The 24279-nt window shown below is 42.0% G+C and overlaps 1 protein-coding gene across 3 annotated transcripts in view; it reads right to left on the reverse strand.

Moving 5' to 3' along the window:
- The window catches only part of pot1 (protection of telomeres 1 homolog), a 349938-nt gene that overhangs the window by 94982 nt on the left and 230677 nt on the right, over nt 1-24279 (reverse strand). The gene's annotated exons all lie outside the window — the stretch shown is intronic.

Here is a 24279-nt window from a genome sequence, read left to right on the forward strand (position 1 = left end):
AGCAATGGACAAATAATGAATGTGTACCAAGCCATTCTAGGCTAATACAATAACCTGAACACTGGGCTTTGGGAGTATCCTCCATTAAGATGGATAATGGAAGACTCCACACTATCAATCTTGTGAAATATATATATGTAGAAGATGATTTTATGTTCTTCTGCAGGACAAAGCTGCAGCGTGCCACTCTTCTGTCATTAATAAACTCATTGGCTGGGTGTTAACTTTTCATTTATATAGCTACATATGACACCCTACCCAGCTAAAGATCAGAGCCACTCTGTAGACTTCTGCTAAACTTTCAAACTCTGCGGTTTAGGAATGTTAGTGAAAGACAGCAATTCAGAAGAGGCATGATGCTTCTCAGACACTATTTATGTCCTGCTTGTTTGCTTTTAATGGTTGAAATTTTAGGAAATTAACCTGATCCCAGAAAACTTATGTATCTAAGATTAACCAACAAAATATTTTAATTAATGCATTATTTGTTACTTTTGATAAAATAATGCAGGACAAATTCTTAAAAAGTACGAGTGTATTTTTAATTCATGAAAGCAAAATCTAAAAGCTTTTACATTTTCAGAAATGGCCCATTTAAAACAGCTTTTCATTAACAAGTAACAGAGCCATGGGAGGGGCGTCTGGAGGGGGCCCATGAGAGGAAGCTTGCCAGATACGAGGAACCGGTCAGCGACTGTCAGAGGCAGGGATGGAAGGCAAAGTGCATGGCCGTTGAAGTGGGCATCCAGGGCTTTTCTGAACAGCCTTTTTACAGAGCCTTCAGCAAATTGGAAATCGCTGGTCAAGGAGGCAGAGGGCGATCGGTAACATCACCATGGCAGCAGAGAAAGCCTCAAGATAGCTCTGAATGAAGGGAGCAAGTCCATGGGGACCTGCAGCACCTGCTATCTGAGCACAAGGTGTGGCTTGATCAACCACAGCTGGGTCGCCTGGGTGAGAGTGTCTGATGTTGAAAGACCCATCTGATAACCCCAGACTGCATCACTGATGATGTGTTCACAGCATCATGAGATGTATTTATCAAAAAACTAGGTCTTTGGAATTTATATTTTGTCTTAAATTTAATTAATGAATTAATTAAATTGATTGCCCCAAGTAAAGTTCTGAAGGTATTTTTCATTTTCAACACAATTAATTGGCATTCGAAGACTAGTTGGGACAAAACTGGTGAATAATTAATACTATGTAAAGGGAGGAAGGGGTCTTGGCTTATATGATAGCTTGTTGCAGTTTATTCAACATCAGCTCTAACAAGGAATTTTACAAAGGTGGTATAAATGAGGGAAAGAAAATCTCTCTGCCCTTCCATTCCCGACAATTAAGTAGCCCTTTCTGAAACTAAAATGGCACTTTGGGAACAGTAACCAAACCAGGAGAATGTTTAACCAAGGAATCTCACCATGATTTAAGGGAAGCAATATGCAACCAAAATGCATAGCAAATAAAATGCATTGATATGAAATTCAAGTAGATGGTGCATGAATTATTTTTCCTATTTCTACTTCCTGTAGGTTGCTAAACCTTTTTTACACTCCCAAGTTTTAGAATGTGCTATCATTTCACATAATGAATTCCTAAACATGAAGGTGGCAAGTTGATGTATTCCATTTCATGCTAAGCCTGATTCTTCATTATTACAGAAGATTTAGTGTGAAGCGTTCATTAATTGTAAGTATTACACATTCCTAATGAAATCAAAATCAATATTTCACCACGACTTCAGGAACGTTTCAACCGGAGCATTCCAACCTTCTTTCATGCCTGAACGTTATGCCTGAATTTACACCTGAATAACCTGTTCCACATTGATAATTCGCTGAAAACAATACCACCTACATTTTATACCACCTACATTTTATTTCTAAAGTCCAAAAGGTAAAACTGACTTAAGTACATGGAGGTGTACATTCCTGTTGTTTAGGGGGCAAATCATTATCTGCAAGAGACATGCAAAGCATTCTTCCATCTCTCATGGAGTGTTTGTAACAGGGGACAATTTGTTGAATAAATGTGTGCTATTGTAAGAAAGACTATAGTGAATAAAACAGTGCATTATATATTTTTCCTTATATATCTGCTGTTCATTCACAAGATAGCTTCAATGACAACTTATGCGTGAACCCAAAGCCCTTTGTGTTAAAACTGATTGATAAAAAACTTTGCAAATTTAATGCTTACAATCATCACATCTTGAGGAAAAGGAAACTTTGAGTATTTTTCCTTAATTACTGGTTCTTCACAAAATAATGAGATGTACAATTCCTTGTTACTTCATCAGTAGTTCAGTGCTGAGAGAGGAAACCAGATCAGCTATCAACAGGCGGAATTTTATCCATGCATATAACATCCATTTCCATCATTCATGTAGAAAGCTAGCAGATGTCCTAAATCAACTTTTAACTTTTCCTTCCAAACACAACCCTGCAGTTTATCACAAAGTTACACAGCAGAACATCCATTACCACATAAAAAGTTCAATCAAATCGGTGAGTATCAAGATAGTCTGAAAAAAAGCACAGAAGGAATGCTTCACTCCACATAATGAGTTGTTTTTATTTCCTGAAGGTCTTGATAACAGACTTTCAAGGAACGTGAAGATTTTATGGATGCAAAAGGAATCATAGAATTAAACCTTGAATGCTGATCTAATTTGGAAACATATTTGAAACTCAAAGCAGATTTCAACAGGGGGAATCTGACAGAAGTGGCGAGATAGTGGTACACAGCTTTATCATAAGTGGCTGTCAGAAATGAATCATGCCTGTTACACTATATAATCAACTAATACATTCTGCTCCCCTTTGCACAGAAATAAAAGTTATTGCATTCTGCTTCAGATTCTACCACTCTGTCATGTTCTTCTGCACATATATCTGACCTAATTGGGTTGGGCAGAAGTCAGAAGCAAAGGATTCTGATCTGACCTTCAAGTTAAGCCATGAGAGTCTGCTCCCTCTGACAAATCGGAAAGGTCTTATGGCACAAGGGAACTCTCCAGCCAATATTTAACACTCTACTGACATATTAGAGCAGGTTATTATTGCTTTACTGTTTCTAGGTCTGTATGCAGATTGACTGTCACATTAGGTCTCCTCTTTACAATAGTAACAGTGCTTTAATGGTGTTTATTGATGCTGATATGCCTTGGGGGAGTCATGAAAGGTGCAGCCAAAATATCACTCCTTCCTATCAATAAAAGCAAAGTAAGTGAGGCTCGACAAGACGACACAAATGGGCAAGAGGAAGAAGTCAATGGTAAAGCAGCAGGGCAAGTTAACTGCCTGCATTATGCCAAGGTCTGCACAGAGAAAGCCTCCAACACGCTTGCCAATTAATGTGCAATGGGAAGTTAACATAACCTGCATGAACCCAAAGGGGCAATAAGTGTATCCAAAACTTTCATTTGCAGCATTTTACTCAGCACTTAATCTGGAAGCAATTTACTCACCACAACAAATTGCAGATTTCTGCAATAATTAAAACCCACCAGACTTTATACAAATCCATTTCTAATGTTCAGGATTTTTGAAGCTTAAAATATTTTAATGCCTTCATATTCATATTTGCATACTTCAATGATTTCATTACTTAAAATATCCGAAGCTCTGCCAAATGAGAATCAGTGATATGCTAAAAGAGAGCTGTTGTTTCTCCCATGCGACCTGCAAACTCCTGCCAATTCAGGCAGTACAATGTGCGTGGAAGAATTTGTATCCTAAGGTAATTGCAGCAACCAAACATTTTTTATTCCTGAATGTACATTACTCCATCCAAAAAAGTCACCCCTTTAAACAAAAACAAGCAAGGCTCTATTATTTGAATAAAGATTTTTCCCAATGCGATCACTCATAATAAACACCGAGCAAAATACCAAGTAAAAGAGGTCATCAAATCACAGTACAGTTCTAAGATCGTGCTTTATACTCAAAATAAGGCCAGGTAGGCTAGGTAGTTAACAATTCTGTAGCCAAACACTGGACATTTTATAATGGTTTACAGTTCTGACTAAGTAAAAAATTTGAGACCCGACGTAGATTAGGAAAACGCTTCGTCGAGCACCTACATTCCATTGCCAGAAAAAGCAGGATCTCCCGGTGGCCACTCATTTCAATTCAACTTCCCATTCTGATATGTCAGTCCATGGTTTCCTCTATTGTCGAGATGAGGTCACATTCAGGTTGGAGAAACAACACGTTATATTCCAACTAGGTAATCATGAACACCGATTTCTCGGACTTCTGATAATTGCCCCCTATTTCTCGTTCACCATTCTCCGTTCCCATTTTCCTCCTTCACTTTGTCTCTTTGCCTGCACATCACCTTCCTCCGGTGCGCTTCCCCCTTCCCTTTCTTGCATAGCCTCTGTCCTCTCTTGTAATAACATTACAGTGGCACGGGTAATAAGCAGAGAAATATCTGAGGCTTATAAGAACAGAACAGCAGTTATCGTGGGTGACTTTAACTTGCACACAGATTGGGTGAATCAAGCTGGTTGAGGCAGTCTTGAGGAGGACTTCATAGAATGTATCCATGATAACTTTCTTGAACAGCATGTTACTGAACCTAAAAGGGAATGTGCTATCTTAGATCTGGTCCTGTGCAATAAGACAGGTCAAATTAGTGATCTTGCAGTTAGGGGTCCTCTTGGAAAGAGTGATCACAGTACGACTGAATTTCTCATGCAGATGGAGGATGGAATAGTTCATTCTAAACCACTGTATTATGCCTAAACAATGGAGACTACAATGGGATGAGGGAGGATTTGGCTAGTGTAGACTGGGAACACAGGCTATATGATGGGACAGTTGAGGAACAGTGGAAGACTTTCAAAGAGATTTTTCACAGTGCTCAGCTGAAGTATATTCCAGTTAAAAGCAAGGACAGTAAGGGTGGGGAGGGCCAGCCTTGGATAACTAAGGAAATAAAATAAGGCATCAAACTAAAAGCTTGTGCATACAAGGTCGCCAAGAGTAGTGGGAAACAGGAAGATTGGGAAAACTTTAAAAAGCTACAAAGTACCACTAAGTGAGCAATAAAGAAAGGGAAGCTAGATTATGAAAATAAACAGGCACAAAACATAAAAATAGATAGTAAAAGTTTTTATAATTATATAAAGCGGAAAAGGGTGGCTAAAGTGAACTTGCAGGACGAGAAGGGGGAATTGATATTGGATAATGAGGAAACGGCAGAGGCTTTGAATGACTATTTTGTGTCAGTCTTCACCGTGGAGAACACAAGTAACATGCCAAAGAGAAATGTTATGGATGCGATGGGAGGTGAGGACATCGATACAATAGCTATCATAAAGAGGTAGTGCTGAGCAAATATGTGGGCATGAAGATAGATAAGTCCCCTGGTCCTGATGGAATGCATCCCAGGGTACTGAAATAAATGGCAGAATTTATAGTAGAGGCTTTGGTGATGATTTACCAAAATTCTCTAGACTCTGGACAGGTCCCGGTGGATTGTTAAATGGTTAATATCATGCCACTGTTTAAAAAATGATGTAGGCAAAAGGCAGGTAACTATAGGCCAGTTAGTTTAACATCTGTAGTTGGGAAAATGCTTGAAACTATCACTAAAGAAGAAATAGTGAGGCACCTGGAAAGAAGTGGATCCATCAGGCAGACGCAGCAGGGATTCCACAAAGGCAGGTCCTGTTTGACAAACTTACTGGAGTTCTTTGAGGATATAATGAGCGCAGTGGATAGAAGGGAACAGATAGACCTTATTTACTTGGACTTCCAGAAGTGTTTGATAAGGTGCCACATAAAAGACTTATCCATAAGATAAGGATGCATAGAGTTGGGGTGATGTATTCATATGGATAGAGGACTGGTTAACTAATAGAAAGCAGAGAGTTGGGATACATGGGTGTTACTCTGTTTGGCAATCAGCGGTCGGTGCTGGGCCTGCACTGTTCACGATATACATTAACAATCTGGAGGAGGGGACCAACAGAAGTTTATCAAAGTTTGATGATATAAAATTGAGTGAAAAAGCAAATTGTGCAGAAGATACGGAGAGTCTGCAGAGAGATATAGATAGGTTAAGTGAGTGAGCAAGGGTCTGGCAGATGGAGTAGAATGTTAATAAATGCAAGGTCATCCACTTTGGAAGGAAAAATGAAAGAGCAGATTATTATTTAAATGGTTAAAACTTGCAGCATGCTGCTGTGCAGAAGAACTTGGGAGTGCTTGTGCATGAATCACAAAAGGTTGGTTTGCAGGTGCAGCAGGTTATCAAAAAGACAAATGGAATGTTGGCCTTCACTGCGAGAGGGTTTGAACTTAAGAGTAGGGAGGTTATGCTGCAACTGAACAGGGTACTGGTGAGGCTGCACCTGGAATACTGCATGCAGATCTGGTCTCCTTACTTGAGGAAGGATATACTGGCTTTGGAGGCGGTGCAGAGGAGGTTCACCAGGTTGATTCCTGTGATGAGGGTGTTAGACTATGAGGAGAGATTGAGTCACCAGGGACTGTACTCGCTGGAATGAGAGGAGATCTTATAGAAAAATAAAATTATGAAAGGGATAGATAAGATAGAGGCAGAAAAGTTCCCTAGGCTAGAACTAGAGACATAGCCCCAAGATTCGAGTGAGTAGATTTAGGATGGAGATGAGGAGGAACTGCTTTTCCCAGAGAGTGGTGAACCTGTGGAATTCTCTGCCCAATGAAACAGTGGAGGCTACCTCAGTAAATATATTTAAGACAAGGTTGGATAGATTTTTGCATAGTAGGGGAATTAAAGGTAATGGAGAAAAGGCAGGTAGGTTGAGATGAGTCCACGGCCAGATCAGCCATGATCTTATTGAATGGTGGAGCAGGCTTAATGGGCCAGACAAACTAATCCTGCTCCTATTTCTATTTCTTATGTTCATTTGTTCTTATTAGATTCCCCACTTCTCCAGCCCTTTAACTCTTTCACCAATCGACTTCCCAGCTCTTTATATTACCTCTCCTTCTCTCCTGTTTTCATCTATCTTGTGACCTTGTACCTCTTCCTCTCCTCCCCCCCACTCTGACTTCTCATTTCTATTTTCCCGTCCTGATGAAGGGTCTCAGCCTGAAATGTCAACTGCTTACCCATCTCCATAGATGCTGCCTGGCCTGCTGAGTTCCTCCAGCATTTTGCCTGCACTACTTTGATTTCCAACATCTACAGATTTTCTGATTGTAAACAATCGAGAGATTTTTAAAATTTTAAAATAGATTTTGAAATATTACTTTACAGAATCAGGTACACCTCACTGTGCAGATCTTGAGGATTGGACCATTAAGCATCTTGTTTTGAAATACGGCTTAAAATTTAGTGAATATCAAATCCCAGATGATGTTGACAATGTTCTTGACCATTGGCAGATTGAGCTGATAGACTTGAATTGAAATTATAAGGACGATGAAGTGATTCTGAAGTTGATTCTAAGTTCCAAATGAAATACTGAAATAACTCTGAACTGATCTGTTTTTCTTAAAGCCGACAAAATCCCTTATAGTTGCTGTATGATCTGATGTCAATGCAATCGCTGCAAGGTTTCAGTGCCATGGCATGGATCTATATCAAAACCAGGGACCAGTTGAAGTGGTTGATATCAAGGTTGATGACACTAAATTTCTGAGTGTGTAAGTGCTGATTTGACAATTAATTGTCTGCCACATTCTGAGAAATTAAGTTCTTAAAATACAGCATTTAGAACATAAGAATGTAAGAAATATGAGCAGTAATAGGCCATCCGGCCCATCGAGCCTGCCCCGCCATTCAATAAGATCATGGCTGATCTGTCCGTAAACTCAGCTCCATCTACCTGCCTTTTCCCCATAACCCTTAATTCCCCTACTATGTAAATATCTATCTAACTGTATCTTAAATATATTTAGTGAAGAAGTCTCAGTTGCTTCCTTGGGCAGAGAATTCCACAGATTCATCACTCTCTGAGAAAAACAATTTCTCCTAATCTCCATCCTAAATCTTCTCCCCTGAATCTTGAGGCAATGTCCCCTAGTTCTAGTCTCGCCTACCAATGGAAACAACTTTTCTACTTCTATTTTATCTATCCCTTTCAAAATTTTGTGTGTTTCTATAAGATCCCCTCTCATTCTTCTGAATTCCAGAGAGTATAGTCCCAGGTGACTCAATCTCTCCTCATAGGTCAACCTCTTCATCTCTGGAATCAACTTGGTGAACCTCCTCTGCACTGCCTCCAAAGCCAGTATGTCCTTCCTCAAGTATGGAGACCAGAACTGCACACAGTACTCTAGATGTGGCCTCACCAGTACCCTGTATAGTTGCAGCATGACCTCCCTGCTCTTGAATTCAATCCCTCTAGCAATGAAGGCCTACATTCCATTTGTCTTGTTAATAACCTGTTGTACCTGCAAGGCAACTTTTTGCAATTCACGCACAAGCACTCCCAAGTCCCTCTGCACAACAGCATGCTGCAATCTTTCACCATTTAAATAACAATCTGCTCTTCTATTATTCCTTCCAAAGTGGATGATCTCACATTTACCAACATTGTATTCCATCTGCCAGACCTTGGCCCACTCACTTAACGTATCTATATCCCTCTGCAGATTCTCCACATCGTCTGTACAATTTGCTTTTCCACTCAGTTTAGTGTCATCAGCAAATTTTGCTGCACTACACTCAGTCCTCTTTTCCAAATCATCAATGTAAACAGTAAACAGCTGCAGGCCCAGCACCGACCCCTGCGGCACCCCACTCATCACTGATTGCCAACCGGAGAAACACCCATTTATACCAACTCTCTGCCCTCCATTGGTTAACCAATCCACTATCCATGCCAATACACTTCCTCCGACCCCATGAATCTGTATCTTATTTATCAGTCTCTTGTGCGGCACCTTATCAAATGCCTTCTGGAAATCCAAGTATACAACATCCACCTGTTCCCCTCTATCCACTGCACTCATTATGTCCTCAAAGAACTCCAGTAACTTTGTCAAACAGGACCTGCCCTTTCTGAATCCATGCTGTGTCTAGCTAATGAAACCACTTCTTTCTAAATGTTTCACTATTTCTTCCTTAATGATAGCTTCAAGCATTTTCCCATCTACAGATGTTAAGCTAACTGGCCTATAGTTGCACGTCTTTTGCCACATCCTTTTTTAAAAAGTGGCGTGACAATTGCTGTCTTCCAATCCGCCAGGACCTGCCCAGAGTCTAGAGAATTTTGGTAAATGATTACCAACGCGTCTACTATAAGCTCTGCCAATTCCCTCAGCACCCTGGGATTTATCCGATCAGGACCAGGGGACTCATCTACCTTCAGGCTACTAGTTTGCTCATCACTGTCCCTTTAGTGACAATGATTTTATTGAGGTCCGCACCTCCCATTTCATCCATAACATCACTCTTTGGCATATTAGACATGTCCTCCACCGTGAAGACTGACACAAAATAGTTGTTCAATGCCTCAGCCATTTCCTTATTACCCAATATCAATTTCCCCTTCTCATCTTCCAAGGGACCTACGTTGACTTTAGCCACCTTCTTCCGCTTTATATATTTATAAAAACTTTTGCGATCTGTTTTTACATTTTGTGCTAATTTCCTTTCATACTCTATCTTCCCCTTTCTTACTTCTTGTTTAATTGTTCTTTGTTGCTTTTTAAAGTTTTCCCAGTCCTCCAGTCTCCCACTACTCTTTGCAATTTGGTACACATGAGCTCTTAATTTGATACTATCTTTTATTTCCTTCATTATCCAAGGTTAGCTCTTCCCACACTTACTGTCCTTACTTTTGACTGGAATATACTTTTGTTGAGCACTGTGAAAAATGTCTTTGAATGCATTCCACTGTTCCTCAACTGTCCTACCAAATAGCCTGTGCTCCCAATCAACCTTGGTCAACTCCTCCCTCATCCTGTTGTAGTCTCCCTTGTCCAAGCATAATACACTAGAAATCCTGCCAATAGATTACATACTGGCAGGATTTCTGTTTGAAAATAACTTTTTTTTTAAACGTTAAGGTTTCTGCATTGTGATGGAAAACATGTTTAAAGACAAATATAATTTTGGTTAAAACTGCTTTCGCACTGATAATCAAATGTTACAAGCATCAAGTCTCATTCCTCAAGAATTTAACTATTATTATTAATATTTGATTAAATAATGAATTACTTTAACATTTTCTCTCTGGCTCTCCTTATCTTTAACTATAGTCCCCCCTTCTAATTTGTCAGTCGGTTGGAATTTGGTTCTCAGCAAGCTGGGACTACTTAAAAAAAACAAAGCACAATACAAATTATAGCAACTCCTGCCGATAATTGCAGGGCAATTCCTCAAGAAAAGGGCAGTAAGTGCAGCACAGTTACATGGAATTCACTGGTACAAATCCTATCCTAGTTCAACCACTCCACTTAATTGACAGGGGCAAGAGCCAATCAGCTCCAGCTTGGTTGATTACACTGTCACTAATAAGCATTCTTGTACTGTGGACCTGATTTGTCATAAATTGTTTGTTCCAATTTACACAGCCTGATGCAGGTTCTTTCTTTATTCCCGCACAGTATGTGGCATCAGTGACAAGGTCATTGATTCCTTCAAGCTGCTTGCTAAGCCATTTCTCTCAGCAGCTGTGGTTAGTCACATCAGTGTGGGTTTGCAGTTATATCTAGCCAGACCAGGCAGGGACAGCAGATATTTAACAACCACATTTTCAAATAGCACATTTTTAATTCCAGAATTACTTAATAAAAATAATAATAAAAATACCTCAACTGGTATGGTGATTCTTCCTCCAACCAAAAATAATTTAGCCATTCACCGCTCACATCTCAGAAAAATCCTCCCCCACCTGCTCCATCCCAGGATCATTCTTGCTCACCTCCTCATCCTCGGGCATCCACCCCACCTCCTCTGACACAAGACAACCTCCTCCTTCCCAGAACAATCTTCCCCCACCTCCTCCATCCCAGGACAACTCTCTCCAACACCCTCCATCCTAGGACAATCCTCCCCAACCTTCTGCATCCCAGGACAATCTTCAACACCCCCCCACCCCACCCCACCTCCTCCATCTCATGTCGACCCTCCCCCACCCCCTCCATCCCAGGACAATCCACACCTACCTCCTCCACTCTAGGTCAATTCTCTCCAGCCTCATCCATCCAAAAAGAATACTCTCCCTACCCTTTACATCCCGGGACGATCCTCCTGCCACTCCAGGAAAATCCACTCCACCCCTTCCAACCTTGGATAATCCGCCTCCTAATTATTCAAACACATGGGATGCAAGAAAGGAATGGCCATTCCTTGTACAAGGCTGATTCGGGATACGTGACTCATAGAGGTAGAGTCAAAGAGCGATGGGTTCACTCAGCACCTTCGGCCCACTGAGTCTGTGCCAACTATCAACCACCCATCTACTCTAATCCCATTTTATTCTCTTCTTATTCCTTTCAACCTCCCCAGACTCTAAAGCTCACCCACATTAGTCACCCATCAATCCACACATCTCTGGCACGGCACGGTGCGACAGAAAGAACATGCAAAATCCAGAGAGTCAGAATTGAACCCAGGATGCCGAGGAGCAATCAGGCAGCAGTTCCTCTACCTGCATCCACTGACCGCCCAGGGGTTTTGACTCTTCATTAAAGCATTCATTCAGTGACTCTTTCACAAAGCTTTGTAGATATCACTCAGGAGCCTCATTGAAGGCCACCTGTGGATTCCAAACACAACAAAGTACACACTTAAACCTATAGGTGGCACTATGGTTCATTTTTCATAACTGGGCTTGGCATGTAATTTGCAGTTGTTTGCATTTTTAATTCCCATTCCAAAGAAAATTAGATCCACTTCATTACACCTTTTATGCAAGTGGATTAGAGCGCAGTCCCAAAGGAGGACTAATTGGAAGAACTTTAGTTACTGCACTGAATTTCATTCTCCAACTGCGACTCTTTAATTTGCCCTGCATTAACCGCCACAGGGGAACAGCAGTCAGGCTCACTCAGAAGAGGGCTTCTCTCTGTTAATGAATGAAGGTCAGCTCATTTTTTCCTTCATGCTCCAGCGTCTGCACACAGATGGGAGGCATTGATCATGTGGATAGGCAGAGACTTTTTCCCAGGGCTGAAATGGTTGCAACAAGAGGACACAGGTTTAAGGTGCTGGGGAGAAGGTACAGAGGAGATGTCAGGGGCCAGTTTTTTTACATAGAGAGTGGTGAGTGCATGGAATGGGCTGCCAGCAACGGTGCTGGAGACGGATACGATAGGGTCTTTTAAGAGACTTTTGGATAGGTACATGGAGTTTAGAAAAATAGAGGGCTATGGGTAAGCCTAGTAATTTCTAAGGTTGGGGCATGTTCAGCACAACTTTGTGGGCCAAAGGGCCTGTATTGTGCTGTAGATTTTCTATGGTTCTATGTACATATACAGGCACAGTACGATTCTGAGCATGTGGTTTTGAAAACAGAGTCTGTGCGGGTGTTTGGAGATGTTGATGGTGTAATGAGCAACAACCAACCTTACATGATGTGGGCCCCATATCTAAGAAAGGATGTGTGGGCATTGAAGAGTGTCCAGAAGTCCGGAATGATCCTGGGAATAAAAGGGTTAACGTGTGAGGAGTGTCTGATGGCTTTGTGACTGTACTCTCAGGAGGTCAGAAGAGTGAGTGGCGGAGGTGGGGGTGGCGTTTGAAACTTACTGAATATTATCAGGCTCTGAGTGGATGTGGAGAGGATGTTTTCAAAAGTGGGAGGGTCTAGGAACAGAGGGCAAGCCTCAGGATATAAGGATGCCCCTTTAGATCAGAAAAGAGGGGGAATTTCTTTAGTCAGAGGCTGGTGAAACTTGGAATTCATTGCCGCAGACGACTGTGGTGGCCAAGTCACCGGGCAGATTGATTAGTAAGGGGACCTTTCATTTCCAGGATTATCCTCGCAAATATGTTCTGGACCCACTCCAATGCCGGCACATGCTTCTTGAGATATGAGCCCAAAAAACTGCTCACAATACTTCAAATGTCTAGTAAATGCTCAGTGGTTCATAAGATACTTTGATATTCTAATCCTCTTGAAATGAATGCTAACATCAGATTAGCCTTCCTTATTGCAAACTCAACCTGCAAGTTAACCTACAATTAGACACTCGAGACCCTTTGCACCTCCAATTTCTGAATTTGCTCTCAGTTCAGAAAATAGTCTACATCCTTATTCTTTCCACCAAACTGCATGACCACACACTTCCCTGTGCTGTATTTTTTTTTAACTACATTGTCCATTTTCCTAATCTATCCAAGTTCTTCTGTAGGCTCCCTACCAAGAGAGCTTTCGGCCATCATCTTGAAGTGGTGTACATTCCACCTGAGACCAACGTCAGGCAGGCACTGGAGGAGCTGAATAACGTAATCAACAAGCATGAAACTATGCACTATGATGCCTTGCCCATCATTGAGGGAGATTTCAACCAGGGCAGCTTGCAGAAATCTCCAAACAACTGCTGCCAATGTACCACCTGCAGGGCCAGTGAGGGCAACACACTTGACCACTGTTATACCGCCTTTAACAACACTTACCGTGCCACCCCACGCCCACACTTTGGACATTCCAATCACCTGGCTGTACTTCTAGATCCGGAAGTAATAGCAACTATGCTTATTTCTGCCTTTGTATTTATGGCTTGATGCTGGTGTCTTCCACAGTGAAGACTGACACAAAATACTAAACAGTTTATCCACCGTTTCTTTGTTCTACATTACTGTGTCTCTGGCATCATTTTCCAACAGTTCAATGCCCACTCTTGCCACTCTTCTGTTGTTTATATACCTGAAAAGCATGGTATTCCTCATTTATATTTTTAGTTTACCTTCATAGTTCATGGTTTCATGCCTTATTGCTTTTTAGTTGCCTTCTGTTAGGTTTTAAAAACTTCCCAATCCTCTAGCTTCCCACAAATTTTTGCTATATTGTATGCCCTCACTTTGTTTATATTACATAGCTTTTCCATCTTGTTTTAATTTGTAACCCACATTCTGGCTATTATTCAGAAACAGGGTCTTTTTACCCCTTGCGGTTTCTTAACTCTATCCACAAGGATTCTTCTGATTTAATCCCACTTCTTTCCAATGATTTGATTTCATATTTTTACCAGCAAAGCCACTCCACCCCCACTACCCATCCGCCTGTCCTTTCGATGGTAAGCTGTCAGCTGTGGTCTTCTTCCAACTACCACTCTGATGCCCACAATATACCTGCCAATTCCTACCCGAGCTCTGAAGATCATCTACCTCATTTTATAAACCGTGTGCATTGGAATACAACACCTGCAGTCCTGTGTTCACCATCTTTCTTCTCAATTTTTCCTCCATGTTGCTTGAAGTTAAATGTTTTGACCTTTCTAAACTTTTTGTCTTAGCCTTTATCCTGGAGAATTCAGCAACTTCTCCTGTGCTCTCCTTCCCTTATACTTTATATTTTTTCCAAGCTGTTGAACCCACCTCCTTACTATTTAGTTTAAAGCCCTGTCGTCAGCCCCAGTAATGTGATTTGCCAGAACCCTAATCCCAGCATGCTTCAGAGGGAGCCTGTTCCATTGGAACAGATTCCTCCTTCCCCATTACTGGTGTCAATTTCCCACAAATTCAAACACACTTCTCCCACACATCAAAGAGCTATAACTCTCTGATTTTATTAACCTTGTGCCATGTTGCACATGGGTCAGGTAACAATCCAGCGACTATTACCTTTGTGGTGCTCTTTTAATTTAGTACCTAGATGCTCAGATTTCCTCAGCAGAAAACATTTTCTTGCTCTTGTTTTCACTAATTCCGGGAATCAGTCAAAAAACTGCAAGTGCTGGAAATAGGAAATAAATACAGAAATCTCAGCAGGTCAGATAGCACCTGTGGAAAGAGAAGCAGTCAATATTTTAGGAACATATATCACCCTTTATCATGAGCTGTGGTGTAGAGTTGCAGCCACAAAATGTCCTCTTTCCACAGATACTGCCTGATTGCCGAGCTTTTACAATGTTTTCTGTTTTTATAAATGCCAAATTAACCTTCTCTGAACTGAATCCTTTTTGTTCCAATTGTCAGCACATGCATGCTCTTATACATTTCTCCTTAGGAATGGAAAACCAAAACTGTACATTGTCAATGTGGTCACCAGGGTTGGTTAAGTTATGGCCATGTTGCTTTTGCAGAAAGGCCAATGCTGCGTTTGCCTCCTAATTACTTGCCGTACCTGCATACTAACCTTCTGTATTTAATTTACAAGTATTATCCAGTACAGCAGCATTCTCAAGCCCTTTACTTGACCACCCCCCTCCCACACAGTAACATGATTGAAACACATCACATTCCACCATTCCAGTGTGCATCAGACACCTAGCACTCTCTTGCCAAAATCTCCCTCAGCTACTCCACAATTATAATTTGTCACACCGCCTGACCTGGATAAACAGAAATATCAGCAAAACCATAACCATTGTTTATGGTCCCTCTCATAAAGCTCCTGGTCTATAACGACCAACTCCTTCCCTCTCTTTGATAAGTACCTGAGGTTGGACCAGAGTTGACTTCAAAATGAGCCGGTGTCTACATATTTCCTCCTTTGTTTTTTAAATAGAGTAGACAAAATCGGCAATACTACCAGCAAGGCAGTTAGTGCTTCTGCCACACAGCTCCAAGGACTCGGACTCCATCCTGAGGCCTGGTGCTACCTGTGTGGAATTGGCACATTCTCACCATGACTGCAGGAACTATGCCCAGATGCTCTCATTTCCTTCCACACCCCAACGATGTGCAGGTCAATTGGTTCACTCACCTCTGCCAATTGACCCTTGTATATAAGCAAGTGGTGAAATCTAGAGGAGGGGGAAAGATTACAGAGAATGTTGGGGGGAAATAATAAAGTACAGGATTAATATTCGTGTTTAAGGGTGGCTGATAGTTATGGGTTTACTGGACAAAAAGGTCCTGTTTCCATGCTCTGTAACTGTGATTACAGGAGAATTAGTGGGGCAATGTGACAGAGGAAATTGTTCTAAGTCCTGGCATAAACTGGATAAACCAACAGGCCTCTGTCTGTAGCGTACAAAGATATGATAATATCACCCTACTCCAATCTTCTCTGGTATTATCTGAAATTCAAAGTGTCATCTATGTTTTTGTTACATCAAAGCTGTTCTAAAGCACTGACCAGCTTCTCATTTTGTACCCTACATAAGCACTGCACTATAAAACTGGCCTACAGTACCCTGGGCCCCGGTCTCTATTTCTGAACTACATTCATTCCTGGCCCAGCACCACACAAGTTTTAACATTCTTGTCCTGGTTTTTGATTCAAAGATTCAAAGTACATTTATTATCAAAGTAGGTAAGCCATATACAAACTGTTGGTATACAAAGAAATACATCCTCTTTTCCCCGTAACCTCCACCAGTTCCACATCCCAGAGGTTTTGGCATGGCCTTCTAACCCCACGTCCACTGGAGACCTTCAAATCACCAGGCGTAAAGGCTTCCTCTCAAAGCCTCTCCCATTGTCTTCCATCCTCTGCTTCATTACAACACTACAAATTATTCAAAGATTTATGGTTCAGGTTAAAATAATGTTCCTACCAAGCATCTTTTACTACATTAGAGGTGAGTTTTTGTTGAGACACACTTGAGCACCGGTCTCTAAAGAACCACACTTATCTCTAAAATTATATTCACACCACTTTTCTACATTAATATTAAATGTACATTAAAAGTGATTAAATCATATACTCTAATAACTGCAGTATAGTAGCACAAATGTATTGCATTAATAAATTCTACAATAACTTAATACAACTCATATATAAAACATATTCAAATATATTTTCTCTGCTTTTTATGTCTTGTTTTATCTCTGAAAATTAAAGTATGAAGCCTTCTAACCATCATTTATGCATATCTCGTGATGCAGATTCAAGAAAATATAATCACAGTACTTCTTGACTGTAACACTTTATAACCTCATTTAAAAATGTCACTCAGCGGTAGAATACATTCTGCAGACTTCGTTAACAAAAATCACAGCAAACTGCATAAGTAGGTCAGAACTATTTTTTTTTTGCCTTCAGTTTTTGCTCCAAAATGTTACATATATGCAAGACACCTGGGAGAGTAGTGCAAGGACAGGCATTGCAGAAGGTTTCCTGGACAGTTATTACTAGAATCCTGAGAACCTGGGTGACCTGGAGTGAGTCACTTCAGTCCAAAGAATGGATCAATGCTTAAGAATAAGTTGTAATAAAAATACAGATTTTTTCTTCTTCCTGTTCTTCCTCATCGTTCTGAATTTTGGAGGTTTTCTTTGCTTGACCTTCAAAACGTGAGGAATCTGCAGGAATCATTTGGAAATCCATTCTAGGACTTCTAAACAGTGGTTTTCCTCATCTCTTTCACCTCACACCACACTTAAACCACCCAGAATGCAAGGCTACATTCGCCTAAATCAGCCACTGTTTTATTCCCTTGACCCCTGGTGAAACTTGGAACAATGATCCCTGGTCCTTCAACTGCAATTCTTTGCATTTGACACAATTTAACCATGGAAATTTCATGGAAAAAAAGACATCTTCAAATGTTTATTGCTTTACTGAGCAGTCCAGTTAATATTCAGTCATTTGAAATAGTCTAGAACAATGCAAGCTTGTCTTTCATGCAACCAGCAGCCTTTGTCTGGTACTGTTATTGAGCGCAGTACAACAACACATTTAGTAAAACCCAGCTGCTGCAACACAGATTTAGGGACTCCCCATTGATCTCCTCAATGTGGTCCCAATTCTTCCCCCACCGAAGATGGGACTGGCTAATTGGCCATTAGTGTGTAGCTTGGTGATTGAACCTGGGGGTTGGAAATGATAAGAACGTGAGCAGCATAGAATGAGTAAGAGTAAGTGGGTGCCTGATGGGCAGTGTGGACTTAACAGGCCAAAAGGCTTGTTTCTGTGATGTGAGACACCAATGTAAATCAATATTTGTCAAGAAAGACCACTTCCTAACAAGCAGCCACTCAGACTTCTGTGAGCCCATTATTTTTTTGAATTACTTAAGCTGTCACTGATTTGTTCTCAAAACTAGAACTCCTGGGATTAAATGAACAATGGCAGGGCACAAATGAAATTAGCTAAGGAATATAACATAAGGTTGCAGAGCATCAAAGTTGCCCATTTTTGTGTAAAGAACACATTGCAAAGTGACTTCAGTATGACATCAGGATTTCCTCTCCACAAGGCAGTGACCACCCTTGCAAAAATGTCCACAAGTAATGGTTGATGAGGTGAGGACAAGATGAAGTGGCCTCCTCTTGTGCTGGTCTCCTTGTCACAGACATGTTGTTGATTAGGATTCAGTTTGACCATGTTGGTGTTACTGACGACCAATAAAGACCTTCAGTGTAGGTTGTGAACCAGTCTCAATAGCATTCTATGACTGACTGATTTGCTGTGCTTAGCTACTCTGTGACAACACTTCCCGCAATTATGGTGCAAGCTCCACTTACTAATGAGACACCATCGCAGACTGAGTTCACCACTGGCACAATCACATCCACTGCGCAGGACGATGCAGAATGCACTCTGATAGCAGACTTGACACATCTCAGTGACTCATTTGACATTTTTAAAGAGTTGCATATAGGCAGGTTTCCTTCCTTAAAGGACATCAGATTATGTTTTTACAACAATCTGGTGGCTTTAATTGTCATCATTAATGAAAGTAGTGTTTTAATTCCAGATGTATTTAATTAACTGAAATTATATTTCCAAACTACTGTGGTGGGATTTGAACCTGTCCCTGAATCATTAGTCCAGGCCTCTGAATGACTGGTTCACTAACATAACCATTCTGTTCTCACAAATAATTAATTTGTGGATAGGTCATATTTTGTTCCTGCACTGATCAGGGAATAAGACTATTTTCTTTTCAACACTGACAGTGTATTTGTTCAGCAGATACAAAGAGAATTAACAGGAAATACAAGTTAAAAGTAAAATATCCATGGGAATTGATCCATTCACTTCCACTCAGTTTAATCTGTGTTGTTATGCGGCCTCAACTCTCATTCTGTTCTGCTCATTTTCCTCCCACCATATCTGGTACACTCCCAAAGAGACAGGAGCAAAGCATGTTTCAATAAAAAATGTTTTAAGGAGAAAGATTTTGGTTCATTTTCTGCAGATTGTTTTCAAAACGTTCAGTGCTATTCAGGAGTAAGTGAGCATCAATGTTTAATGTCAGCATTTAGCAGTAGGTATTAATATTAATTAGCTGTTAGGAAGATTTGCAAAATGTAGGCACTTTATGTAAATCCATCCATGTCAGATCTGAACACCACTGAAATTAACATGACCTTTTCTGGAAACAGAAATTTGCATGCTTCTGTATAATAAGTGTTTATCAGGATTTGAGAGGAATAGTTCAGAGCTGAGAAATGCAGAATGGGGGAAGAAAGCCAATAATGTTATTGTGTTTTATTGAACCTTGAACTGGTTGGAGAACCATGACATTTGTGCACTATGGACAGATCTGGTAATAAAACTCAGAGTTTTCAAATTGTGGATTCTCCTGGAGGGAAGAGCAACCTCCAATTCTTCTCTCTGCATCTTGATTCCCTGTCTGGTTATCTCTAAGACTATCTAGGTTCATTGAAAGACTTATTATCACCAAGAGAGAAGCCAACCCACACCTGTGGCCTCTGATAAACTGAAGAGCTTTGATTCAGCTTTAAGCTGACATCCAACACCATGCATCACAAAGAATTCCTTCTTCTGTCCTTTCAGCCTGAAGATCAATAAATCCTTTAGATGGTGGTATTCTTAAAATATTTACACTTCCCACAACCTTGCAAAAATTCAAAGATTCAAAACACATTTATTATCAAAGAATGTATAAATTATAATCCTTAAAATTTGTCTGCTTATAGATAGACACAAAGTAAGAAACTCGAATAACCCAATTAAAAAAAAAGACCAAAAACCACTGTTGTTTTTGAGAGGGAAAAAACACACATCATGGAAACAATTAGAAGCAAGTCAACAGCATCCCGAACCAGACTGAGTCCCAGATCCATGCCTGGAGCAGCTGGAGTAGGACCAAGCCTCGGTCCCCACTTTTCACAACAGCTGGGCAGAAACGCACGGCGGCCGGATCAGTTCGCAGCCTCAGCACCGCGGAAAAATGAATGAACATTCGTAGGACAGCAAGCAAAATCAGCTCGACCCTCACCTCCGTATCCGACATTCAGGCTTGCGGCTATCTGTGCCGGTGTTTAAATTAAAAGCTAGTCCAATGCAATTGCCTGAATCACACTATTTACCAATTTCCCTTTTCTCATCAGTTTACAATAATATTCCATTTTTATATCTTAAGTTCTGTTCCTCAAGTCTAAACACTTCCCTGGCCCTTTTCTTTCTTGTCTGTGTAATGATCTCTTGAACAATTCTGTCCCCAGCCTTTTGCACATATCCATTATCTGTGCCTACTGTGGCCACTATGCCTTCAATGATCCTAGTCCCACACACAGGATGATTGACCTGGGTACACAAACTTGCATAGGTGTAAGGGCATGTGTGCACAAGGTACTACACATGCCCTTAACACTTTCTCCCTCACCACCAATCAGGGCCCCAGACAGTCCTTCCAGGTGAGGCGACACTTCACCTGTGAGTCGGCTGGGGTGATATACTGCGTCCGGTGCTCCCGATGCGGCCTTCTATATATTGGAGAGACAGGCTGGGAGACTGTTTCGCTGAACACCTACGCTCTGTCCGCCAGAGATAGCAGGATCTCCCAGTGGTCACACATTTTAATTCCACATCCCATTCTGATATGTCCATCCACGGCCTCCTCTACTGTCAAGATGAAGCCACTCTCAGGTTGGAGGTACAACACCTTATATTCCGTCTGGGTAGCCTCCAACCTGATGGCATGAACATTGACTTCTCTAACTTTTGTTAATGCCCCTCCTCCCCGCTTCTTACCCCATCCGTTAATTATTTCCCCCCCTTTCTTTCTCTCTATTTTTTCTCCCTCTGTCCCTCTCACTATAACTTCCTCTGATGCTTCCCTTTCTTTCTCCCTAGGCCTCCCACCCCATGATCCTCTCCCTTCTCCAGCCTCGTATCCCTTTTGTCAATCAACTTTTCAGCTCTTAGCTCCATACCTCCTCCTCCTCCTGTCTTCTATCATTTCAGAACTCCTCCTCCCCCTCTCAAATCTCTTACTATCTCTTCTTTCCGTTAGTCCTGACGAATGGTCTCGGCCCGAAACGTTGACTGTACCTCTTCCTATAGATGCTGCCTGGCCTGCTGCGTTCCACCAGCATGTTGTGGGTGTTGCTTGCATTTCACCATAGCAGCTTGGAAACCCTTATCACTCTGCCTCCACATCAGATCCTCAATGAAGCAACACACATCAAAGTTGCTGGTGAACGCAGCAGGCCAGGCAGCATCTCTAGGAAGAGGTACAGTCGACGTTTCAGGCCGAGACCCTTCGTCAGGACTAACTGAAGGAAAAGTTAGTAAGAGATTTGAAAGTGGGAGGGGGAGGGGGAGATCCAAAATGATAGGAGAAGACAGGAGGGGGAGGGATGGAGCCAAGAGCTGGACAGGTGATTGGCAAAAGGGATATGAGAGGATCATGGGACAGGAGGCCCGGGGAGAAAGAAAAGGGGGGGGGGGAGAGCCAGAGGATGGGCAAGGGGTATAGTCAAAGGGACAGAGGGAGAAAAAGGAGAGTGAGAGAAAGAATGTGTAAAAAAAAATAACGGATGGGGTACGAGGGGGAGGTGGGGCATTAGCGGAAGTTAGAGAAGTCAATGTTCATGCCATCAGGTTGGAGGCTACCCAGACGGAATAAAAGGTGTTGTTCCTCCAACCTGAGTGTGGCTTCATCTTTACAGTAGAGGAGGCTGTGGATAGACATGTCAGAATGGGAATGGGATGTGGAATTAAAATGTGTGGCCACTGGGAGATCCTGCTTTCTCTGGCGGACAGAGCGCATAGGTGTTCAGCAAAGCGGTCTCCCAGTCTGCGTCGGGACTCACCAATATATAGAAGGCCACATCGGGAGCACCGGACGCAGTATATCACCCCAGCCGACTCACAGGTGAAGTGTCGCCTCACCTGAAAGGACTGTCTGGGGCCCTGAATGGTGCTGAGGGAGGAAGTGTAAGGGCATGTGTAACACTTGTTCCGCTTACAAGGATAAGTGCCAGGAGGGAAATCAGTGGGGAGGGATGGGGGGGGGGACGAATGGACAAGGGAGTCGCGTAGGGAGCGATCCCTGCGGAAAGCAGAGGGGGGAGGGAAAGATGTGCTTAATGGTGGGATCCCGTTGGAGGTGGCGGAAGTTACGGAGAATAATATGTTGGACCCGGAGGCTGGTGGGGTGTTAGTTGAGGACCAGGGGAACCTATTCCTAGTGGAGTTGGGGGAGGATGGAGTGAGAGCAGATGTGTGTGAAATGGGGGAGATGCATTTGAGAGCAGAGTTGATGGTGGAGGAAGAGAAGCCCCTTTCTTTAAAAAAGGAGGACATCTCCCTCGTCCTGGAATGAAAAGCCTCATCCTGAGAGCAGATGCGGCGGAGACGGAGGAATTGCGAGAAGAGGATGGCATTTTTGCAAGAGACAGGATGAAAAGAGGAATATCCTGATAGCTGTGAGAGTCAGTAGGCTTATAGTAGACATCAGTGGATAAGCTGTCTCCAGAGACAGAAAGATCTAGAAAGGGAGGGAGGTGTCAGAAATGGACCAGATAAACTTGAGGGCAGGGTGAAAGTTGGAGGCAAAGTTAATATAGTCAACGAGCTCAGCATGCATGCAGGAAGCAGTGCCAATGCAGTCGTCGATGTAGCGAAGGAAAAGTGGGGGACAGATACCAGTATAGACTTGGAACATGGATTGTTCCACAAAGCCAACAAAAAGGTAGGCATAGCTGGGACCCATACGGGTGCTCATGGGTATGCCTTTAGTTTGGAGGAAGTGGGAGGAGCCAAAGGAGAAATTATTAAGAGTAAGGACTAATTCCACTAGACGGAGCAGAGTGGTGGTAGAGGGGAACTGGTTAGGTCTTCTACCACCACTCTGCTCCCCCTAGCGACTGTACCTCTTACTAGAGATGCTGCCTGGCCTGCTGCGTTCACCAGCAACTTTTATGTGTGTTGCTTGAAATTCCAGCATCTGCAGATTTCCTCGTGTTTGCATTTTTAAATTCATCACAATGGCATTTTATTGGTGAAACATCCGAGAAAACTTTTTTCCCTGCCTTAAAATATATTAATTTAGTCTCAACTCTGATAATATATCCTCCCTTTCTGTCACTCCAGAGTCTGGCACCAAATTCTCTCAATTTTGGATCCACTTCATATTTGAGTCTACCAGATTAATTCAGCACATTGACCAGAATAATAACAGGGTTCTACAGGTTAGACACTGAGGACAGATTCCATAAACTAGTGACTTAGTCTGTGTTGATGCCACTTTGCAGATCAAGGGGTGAGTTCACTGATGATCCTGGGATTTTGAAAAAAAACTCGTAGAATGTATGTTTACGAGAGGATCCAGGGTAGGATAATCACCCGAAAATCATGAGAGAAATTATGACACTTTTGTTAATGCGGAAGTGTAGAACTATCACACAAGAAATAGCAGCTCACTAAATACTCCAATTGTGTGAATGGTACAGATAGTAGTAGTCTGATCACTCGAATCGAGTATGATGTTCTGCTAACACGACTCTTAACCTGGGAAGTTAGGATAGATTTCCTTAATGGAAGACACTTGTGTGTGACTTTGTTTAACATGGATGGAGAGGCTGAGGCATGGGCAGCCACTATGTGGTCTTTGACAGATTGCAGTCAGGGTCCAAGTGGGATGCAATGCCAGACGACTGGGTATCCCTTACTGTTGCAGTCTCCCTCCGCCTGTTGTGATCTGTCATCATCTTCCACCAGGCCCACCACTGAGATCTTGATTGGATCACTCTTTGTCTGGAATCTCCCCCTTGACCTTACTGCCAAGGGTGACCCTACCAGCAGCTAAACACCAGACAGCAGGATCTCAGGAACTAACAAGCCCCTTAACAAAGACAAGGTGGTGATCCTCGGAGAATATTACAAGGCATGGACGTGGAGCTGACATGGCTGCATGGAAGTGAGATACACCTCAGCCTCTGAATGGCGGAGAAGGCTTGGGGAGCCCAATGGCTACTCTTAGCTTTCTGTGATGCTTACATATTAACTTCTGCTTT

This window comes from Mobula birostris, chromosome 9, assembly GCF_030028105.1.
Source record: "Mobula birostris isolate sMobBir1 chromosome 9, sMobBir1.hap1, whole genome shotgun sequence".
NCBI lineage: Eukaryota > Metazoa > Chordata > Chondrichthyes > Myliobatiformes > Myliobatidae > Mobula > Mobula birostris.